Source organism: Melozone crissalis, unplaced genomic scaffold, assembly GCF_028551555.1.
Source record: "Melozone crissalis strain CALT ecotype California unplaced genomic scaffold, PUWL_Pcris_2 ptg000120l_1, whole genome shotgun sequence".
NCBI lineage: Eukaryota > Metazoa > Chordata > Aves > Passeriformes > Passerellidae > Melozone > Melozone crissalis.
In genome coordinates, this window is record NW_026535896.1 from 947,719 (window position 1) to 957,368 (window position 9,650).

Genomic DNA, 9,650 nt, shown 5'->3' on the forward strand with positions numbered 1-9,650 from the left:
GGTCTCTGCCTGTTGGAATTTTAAGGCCTGCTGAGTATTTAATTTATCGCCGGTAACATTGCATGTTCATAGATTGACTTGAGTTGATTTTTTTTTTCTTCTTTTAATGTACCCACTATAAGAAATTCTGGCAGTGTTGCAATGTTACGTACAACTAGCCATGCTGTAGGAGAATGATGGGTTTTGGAATCGATTAACTTGCTCCTCATGTAACATTACCCTGCTTCAGAAATGTTTTGTATTTTGATATAAATAAACATTTGCTAAAAAAAAAATATATCTATAAAAAGGCTTGGTTGGTGTCATTGATTTGCTCGGAGGGGCTGTGGGGAGGGGGTGGGCTGCCCCACAGGTGTTTGTGAGGGATGCTGGGCTGTTCTTTGCCCTAAGCATCCCAAGTTGTGTTGTCCTCATGGGATTGCAGCATGTCCCAGCTGGTGCTCCAGGCTGAGCTGGATTCTGGGACGGGCACTGATGCTCAGGTCCTGATTTGGGGCATGGAATAGAAGGGAAGACAGCCCTAACCTGATCTGGCAGGGTGATGATGGACAGTGAGCCCTGTCCCTTACTGTCCCCTCCCACAGCTCCTTTCTCATCCCTTCTCCTTTCCCTGCTGCCTTTGGAGTTGCTTTCCATATTTTTTCACTGATTCATCCCGCAGGATCCCCAGGATAATGAAGTCTGTGTGCAGCCATGGAGCGTGTCCGGGACTGTGCCGTGCCACCTGTCCCCAGGTTCGCTGGTGACCATGCCATGCTGTCCCGAGGCTCATTGGTGCAAGTGCCACCCTGTCCCCAGCCTCGCTGGTGGCCATGCCCCGCTGTCCCCAGGCTTGCTGGTGACCGGGCCACGAGGTGGACTGTGCAGTGCCCCGCTGTCCTCAAGCTCACTGGTGACCGTGCCCCGCTGTACCCAGGCTCACTGGTTGCGGTCCCCGCTGTCCCCAGGCTCGCTGATGGCAGTGCCCCACTGTCCCCAGGCTCGCTGGTGGCATTCTCCTCTGTCCCCAGGCTCGCTGGTGGCAATGCCACACTGTCCCCAGGCTCATTGGTGGCAGTGCCCTCTGTCCCCAGACTCGCTGGTGACCATGCCTCACTGTCCCCAGGCTCGCTGGTGGCCGTGCCCCGCTGTCCCCAGGCTCGCTGGTAGCCGTGCCACGAGGTGGCAGTGCCGGCTCGGCAGCTCCCGGCGCTGCAGATGCGCTCCGAGGAAGAGGAGGATGCCTCGATCACCTCCAGCATCGCTGCGCTCCGTGTGTCCCCCACAGGGCCGGCATGGAGGGGATGCTTCTGTCTGTCTGTCTGTCTGTCCGTCCTCCTGCTTGCCCTTGAGCTATCCCCCAGCGCTGGGGTCTGCACCAAGTCCCCCCCAGCCTCCCTGCAAGGATTTTAGGGGAATATGTGGTACCCTCACACCCCTCAGCAGGCTGGGGACAGGGCTCAGCCCCTGCAGCATCCTTAGGGTCGGTTCCAGGGTTAAACCCGGTCCCAGCTGAACCCCCAGTGAGCAGGGATGCAACTCAGGGCACTGCAGCATCTTTGGGTGCCAGCTCTGGGGCTTCCCAGTTAAACCCCGCTCCAGGAGTGAAGTTTGCTGTCCTCAACTCCCTTTTGTTTCCATCTCTGGGCCCTGAGGCAGTGAGGTGTCCTTGATTGCCAGGCTTGGAGAGGAATTGTTGTGTCTGCCCAGAATGGGGAAACAGCAGCTCCCACTGTGTGTGGGGTTTGGAGTTCTACACTAAAGAACTGCAGGATTGCAAATAGATGAAAAATTTAAAATCCTAAGGCATCAGAATGATGCTGCTGGAGCTCACCCAGGCTGTGTGGGTCACAGGGATGCTCCCTGGGCTGGGGGAGGATGGCACTGGTGTGCATGGCAGCTGTGACACCCCAGTATCCCCAGTATCCCCAGTCCCCCCAGTGCAGGTGGGCAGCCCAGCCTGGGGCAGGTCCCCTGGCTGTGCTTTCAAGCCTCTCTAGAACAGCTGACATTTCCTGGGGGCAGTTTGGACTGTGTCCAAGGGTGCAGGGGCTGAGAAAATGCCTTGAGCTGCAATCAGAGCCGAGCTGCTCCCACATTTTGAACACCTGTGCCCAGGTAACAAATTTATTTCCCCTCCAGGAGCCAGGCAGCATTCCCCTCCGCTGGAGCCCCAGACCTGGCTCCTGGCTCTCTCCCAGCCCCACTGGGGGCCAAACCTCTGCTGCCAGCATGGGTGGCACTGGCAGGAGCTGGCAGGGATGCAGGGAATGCTCTGTGCCCTCCACAGGTAGGTCTGGCTGGAGTCTCAGCTATCAGTGAATTATTGATTGGATTTACCGCCACGGCTCTGACAACACCATTACTGCCTTTGACTTCATGTTTAAATCATCACTCCAATAGCTCTGAAAGATGAGATCTTTTATTTAAAACGCACTCAGTGGCTCTCTTTGATGCCCTGGCTCCATGTGCTGCTGGCAGGGCTGGGGAGTGCTCAGCTGGGGAAGCACAGTCCCACACCAGGGGCTTCGGGGACACTCAAGGTCACTCTGAAAGAAACTCTCACCTCGTGCTCCAGGTGAAGGCTGCAGGTGATGGGGAGCTGCAGGGAGCTGTGCCATGCTCTCTGCCCTGCCTTCAGCCCCATCCATATGAATCCCTGGGGCTGGTGGAGCAATCTGGGAGCTCCTCCAGGGCCCCCAGCTCACCCTGCTGTGCTCTCCCATGCTGTGTCCCTGCTCTCCATCCCCAGTGCTGCCCCAGCTCCCAGGCTGAATCCCAGATGAATCCCCTGTGTCTCCACAGCTTCTTCCCACCCTGACCTGGCTCTGGGGTGTGCAGCTGTGCTGCTCTGGGGCTGCACATTTTGGGTCACAGCAAATGGATGTAGAGGCTCATGAGCCCAAAATTCCCCCACACCCAACTGGGGGCCGTTGGGATGCTCAGTGCCATCCCACTGGATGGCTCTGGGGTGTGCAGGGCAGCACATTTTGGTGCACATTTTGGGGTACACCAATGGATGTAGAGGTGCATGAGGCCAGAATTGCCCCACACCCAGCTGTGGAGCTGTTGGGATGCTCAGTGCTGTCCCACTGGCAAGCTGCACTGCTCATTCCAGCAGGACGACAGAGCTGCCTGCATCCCCTGCTTGTCTTTTTATCAGCTTTACCATCCAATATTCCCAGGCTGCTTTGTCTTTGCTTTACATTTATCAATATTACCAGCTGATCTCACAGTCCCCCTCCGTGGGTTTATTAATATTGCCCTCTGATCTGCAGGCAGCAGCCACGCTTTATATTCCTGCCCCATCCCCAGCTCCTCCAAGCCCCCACGCCATGTTTAATTAGATTTTCTCCTTGGCTCAGGCAAACACAAATTGAGCTCCTGGTATCTCTGTGCTGTGCTGGAGCTGGTGCCTGGCTGAGGTGGACAGCATCCTCCACCACATTAATATTCTAGTGCTGGTGCTTGTCTTGGGATGGTGCAGTCTGGGGGGTTTGCATGGAAAAGGGATTGTTTCTACCCCCCCACACCCTGTTTTCTGTGGATGGCAATTAATTTAGCAGGGAAACACCTTTTTCTGCTAGGTCAGGGTTGAGGGTTCATGATTAGGAAGCAGCACAGGATCCCTGGGTCAGAAATCAGAGCTGCTGCTTCCCCCTCTCCCACTGCATTCCCCCATCCTGCTGCTCTGGACCATTAATGTCATTTTCCAAGGAATCCTTCTGGGCTTGGCTTTCCCCAAGTCAGTGGGGACCAGCATCAGCCTCTCCCACTGCTCCATGGCAGCTTTTCCACATCAGAGGGAAAGAAAATTGTTTATGCAAAGTTTGTCAGTCCCTCCAGGCACGGAGGGAAGCGCTGATTGTTCTCCAGCTATCTCAAATCTTTTGCCAGTTTCCAAAATTAAAATTTTTCCCTGTGTCTTGCAGATGTATTTGGCGTTCGTGCTTGGATTTCCAGACTTCTTACTGTCCAGCAGCTGCAGATCAATAATAATAATAATAGTGATAGTAATAATAATAATAATAATAATAATAATAATAATAATAATATTAATATTATTATTGCTATAGTATTAATATATAGTATTATATACTATATATTAATATATAGTACTGTATCATACTATATATTAATACTATATATACATACTATATATTATATAGTATTACTATATTACTATAATTATAATATTTTTATTTTTATTTTATTTTTATTTTATTTTTATTTTAAATTGTATTGTATTTTATTTTTTAATTTAATTGAATTTAATATCATTTTATTACCCCACCTCCCCAAAAACACATATATAATTTTAATTATTGGATTTCTCCTCCTGCCACGGTCTCACCCTTTGTGTTTTCCTCTTCTCCCAGGGAATACAGGATGGAATTTGCTCCAGGGATGCTCATGCAGGGACCAGAAACCACTCCTGGGGCTGGATCTGCCTTTCTCAGCTGTGATTCCATGGGGCAAAGAGCTTTCCATGCTGGCAGCCTTTGGTGCTGCTGGGATGCAGGATGTGCTCCCCTGGCTCTCCTTTCCCAGCCCTGCCAGAGGAATGTGCTCCTTGAGTCAATAGGAAGCTAATTAAGCCATTTATCTGGGAAAAGCAGCCACTCCTGGTGAGCTGAGCTGGCAGGGTGGAGGAGGAAGGAGCACAGAGCAGGGGAAAGCAGCAGAAGGCTGTGGGCAGCCCCTGGAAAGGGAGAACCTGAGCAAGGTGGGCTCCATCCCCAGCATTCCTGCCCATCCCTAGGTCAGACCCTGGTCTTGCATGCGCTGCCTGAAACGAGTCCCTGAGGATGCTGCAGTGCTAAAATCACCAATAAACTGCTTTTCTAGCTCAGAACTTGGTGCTGAGTTCTATAACACCCATCATCCTCACCCATACTGATGAATAGTGTTTATTCCTAGCTGTCAGAACTCAGTCCATCTCTCTGGCTGTGCAGAGTTGCTGAGGACCCCTCCGGAGGGCTCAGAGACCCTGGCACACAGCCCAGAGCACCTGGGGATTTGATTTTCACCCCTGGAGCAAGTTGCCAGCTTTGTATGAGGACATGAAAGTCACACAGGTTAGAATGGTGTAATAACAAAATGATCACAGGGTGAAAATGTAGATTTTAGGATTTTTGGTATGGGGGTTATGGGGACAAGATGGAGGAACTTGGGCGTGTCCAGCCTTTCTCCTTCTTCTTCTTCTGGTTGTCCATTTTCTGCAGTGATGTTGGAACTTCGGGATTGGTTTAGAGTAGAAGTGCACTGTCTAACACAGGTGATAGGTATTGGGAATTAAGTGTAAATATGTTATAGGTAGTTTGTAGTATAAAAGGACAACACCACCTTGGGGGCGGTCAGAGTGCCTGTGGCTGCCCTGCTGAGCAGATCTCGGCTGGGCAGAAAGAAAATTTTATAGATAACAATTAATAAACAACCTCAAGACCGAAAAGTGAAGAGTCCAGACTCGTTCTTCAGTTGCGCGGGCCGAAGCAGAGACACCCTGCACATCTCGGGGCAGCAATTAACAACCAAAACCTGAGACCCAGCTGCCCCTCAGCTCTGTGCCATCCATGCAGGGGACCCAAATCCCATTTTTCTCCCCCAAACTCCCCTCTCCAGGCTTGCTGTTTGCAGAGCACGGCTCTGCACTGAAGCAGGCTGCACTCTAACTTTAAATTGACATTTTTAGTGGAGCCCTGGGAGGTTTTTCCGAGGAGTGCAGCCTATTCTTCAGGGCTTTTATAAGCCTTTAGTAGCTTAAGACACAACTAAGTTGGCCCTAAATCCCTCATAAAAGCACGTAGGTTTTCTTGCCCTTCTGCTGCATCAAGGTCTTAGCTGGGTGCTTTCCTCCACTGTTGTGTTTGTCTGAAGGATGGGAAGGAAATGCCTGTGAAATTTTCCTTTTGAAAGACCTGGATCCTCAGATCAAACCCATCCAGGGGGGGCTGTGGGCAGGAGATGGGTTCCATGGGACAGGGGAATGTCTCACCCCTGATGTGGTGCCACAAATCCTTTTGGTTGCATGGACGTGCAGCATGTGGGGAAATCTTTGATCAGTGATCCAGTGTGACCGTGTTCACAGGGGTCTGAGGATGAGAGAGGAGACGAGGATCTGACTCCATGTTTCAGAGGGCTTGATTTATTATTTTATGATATATATTACATTAAAACTATACTAAAAGAATAGAAGAAAGGATTTCATCAGAAGGCTGGCTAAGAATAAAAAAAGAAGGAATGATAACAAAAGCTTGTGTCTCTGGCTCTCTGTCCAGGCCAGCACACTTTGATTGGCCATTAATTAGAAATATCCAACATGGGCCAATCACAGATCCACCCGTTGCATTCCACAGCAGCAGATAATCATTGTTTACACTTTATTCCTGAGGCCTCCCAGCTTCTCAGGAGGAAAAATCCTAAGGAAAGGATTTTTCATAAAAGATGTCTGTGACAATCCAGAGTGAGGGGGGGCAGTGTAAAAATATGGGAAAAAAAGCATTTATCCAGCAAAACAACAGTAACCGTGCAGTGAGAGGGGCTGTGAAGCTCTGCCCCCACAGGGAGATGCCCGGTCATGGGTGAGTTGGGTTTCATCCTTCACTTTGGAGAAGTTTCTTGGGTTCTGGCTGGGGTTTATTCTCAGAAACATGGTTTTTGTGGGGAGAGATGAAATGCTGCCTTGAAAGTTTGGGAATGGGTGGGTGCAGAGCTGGAGGGGTCTGTGCCTGGCCAGGGCTGGGCAGGGATTTATTCCCCAAGAGAATTCTCCTTGCAGCTGAGCTGTGCCTCCTTCTCCAGCCCTTCCAGACCTGGGGCTGCCCCAGCATCACTCTGTGGTGGGTGTGGGAGTGTTCCAGACCCCAAAAGGAGGATTTCTGCAGCCAGGGCAGCCTGTGGGGAATGAACCCTGTGCTGGATGTTATCCTTGCACTGTGACAGGGAGGGAAGCATCTTTGAAAGCCCCAAACCCCCAAAGAACCCTGTGGGGTGACACCAGGCATTACAGCAGGGACAGGCTGAACACAAAGAGAGGGAGGGAACATTTTCTCACCCCACAGCCCAGAATGATGTGAGCTTCAGGAGGGAATGAATCACATCGGTGCTGAACACGAACACACAACTCTGCACCCCAAAACCACACACAACAGAGGCTTGCCTGCCAGTGGGGGGGAAAATTCGGGTCCCTGTGGGCCAGCCTGGCAGGAGCTGCCCCATTTGCATATTAGGGGTGAGTTTATGAATTATGCAGCCTCCACAGCACGTCCAGAGGAATCGGCTGCAGCATGGAAAGCATATTTATCTTGGTGTCTCATTGATTTATTTTTCCTTTCCTGTTTTTTCAAGCTTGAGCAGCTGCAGCGAGGAAGGGAAAACAGCCCAGGCAGCCAGGGCTGCAGTGGGACAGTGTTCCCTCCCTGCAGCCATTGGTCCCATGGGGCTTCTCCTCAAAGCTGGGAGCTGTTCCATGGAGACCAACATGTTCTGAGCACTCTGGTGCTTGTTTTGGTGGAGCAGCAGCCTGGGGATATTTCAGAGTGAGTGGAATTATTTTTAGTGTTCCTGAAGGGTGACAGGGACCATGGGGTGGTGAGAGGGACAGTGGCCAAGAACTGTCCTCTGTGGGCACCATCAGAGGTCCTAGGCAGGAGCCAGGCTGTGAGGACACGTCAGAACATTCGTCCTCACCTGGGTAGAAATGCAACCATCCATTATCACATTGTCTCCATTGTCTCTTTGTCCATCCATCCACCCTTTCCACTCATTAACTCCGCCATCTGCTCCTTCATTTATCTCCCATCCTGGCCAGTAAATCATCCCTGTCTTCCCTCTCCATCCATGCATGAGGGAAGAACCTCTTGGTCCCCTCCTCATCCCAGACCCCCAGGGCCATGACCCTGCTTTGAGCAAGGCTCCATCCAGGAGGGAAGCTCCCAAATCCCTTGGGGCTTTATTTTATCTCTTAGATGGCTCCAAAGCACTCAGGGGCTGCAGGAAGGAACCATCCCCAGGTGCTGGACTGTGGGTGCCACTCACATCCTCTCGGGTTTTGGTTGATAATTGCTGCCCCGAGATGTGCAGGGTGTCTCTGCTTCAGCCCACACAACTGAAAAACGAGTCTGGACTCTTCACTTTTCGGTCCTGAGGTTGTTTATTAATTGTTATCTATAAAATTTTCTTTCTCCCCACCAAGATCTGTTTAGCAGGGCAGCCACAGGCACTCTGGTCCTTTTATACTACAAACTATGTATAACATATTTACACTTAATTCCCAATACCCAGCACCTATGTTAGACAGTGCACTTCTACTCTAGACCAATCCCAAAGTGCCAACATCACTGCAGAAAATGGAGAACAAGAAGAAGAAGGAGAAAGGCTGGACATGCCCAAGTTCCTCCATCTTGTCCCCATAACCCCCATACCAAAAATCCTAAAATCTACATTTTCACCCTGTGATCATTTTGTTATTACACCATTCTAACCTGTGTGACTTCCAGGTCCTCATACAAAGTTGGCAACTTGCTCCAGGGGTGAAAATCAAATCCCCAGGTGCTCTGGGCTGTGTGCCAGGGTCTCTGAGCCCCCCGACAGGGTCCTGGCAACTCTGGACACCCAGAGGGATGCACTGAGTTCTGACAACATCCACACTTCACCTGCCTTCCCCTGCATCCCTGGAAGCATCCCCAGGTGTTGGACTGTGGGTACCACTCACATCCACACTTCACCTGCCTTCCCCTCCATCCTGGAAGCATCCCCAGGTGTTGGACTGCAGGTACCACTCACATCCATGCTCCACCTGCCTTCTCCTGCCTCCCTGGAAGCTCTCAGCCCTCCCAGCTGTGCCCTTTTCCCCCCAGCAGCAAAGGTTAGCCGAGATCACAGAGCCAGCCGGCTGCCCAGATTCCCGCTCCCTGGGGCTAATTATGGAACAACATTAGATAAAAGTCAACATATGTTGTAAAAGGCACTATGTATCAGCGCCTGACAGCTCCTAACAATGTGCTCATGTAACAGCTGTCAGGCTGCAATGCCTGGAAATGAGGAATATGTTGATTTATGGATATCAGATCTGCCCTCATGCTGGCCGACGACGGCGCGGAGCACCCACCAGGACGGGCTGTTCCCCATGGCCTGGCTCAGCCTCCTGCTCTTCCCAGGGATGGTTCACTTCTAGAGGTGCCCACGTTTGTGTTGCTGCTCCTACAGAAGAGGAAAATCCCCAGATCCTGTTGTTTTTGGCCTCTCTCTGTGACAGAGTTCACAGGGGTCAGAGGATGAGGGAAGAGACGAGGATCTGACTCCATGTTTCAGAAGGCTGATTTATTATTTTATAATATATATTACATTAAAACTATACTAAAGGGATAGAAGAAAGGATTTCATCAGAAGGCTGGCTAAGAATAGAAAAAGAAAGAATGATAACAAAGGTTTGTGGCTCGGACAGAGAGTCCAAGCCAGCTGACTGTGATTGGCCAATAATTAGAAACAACCACATGAGACCAATCACAGATGCACCTGTTGCATTCCACAGCAGCAGATAACCATTGTTTACATTTTGTTCCTGAGGCCTCCCAGCTTTTCAGGAGGAAAAATCCCAAGGAAAGGATTTTCCATAAAGGATGTCTGTGACACCTCTCCATGGGCTCGGAGAGCAGAGATGTCCATCCAGC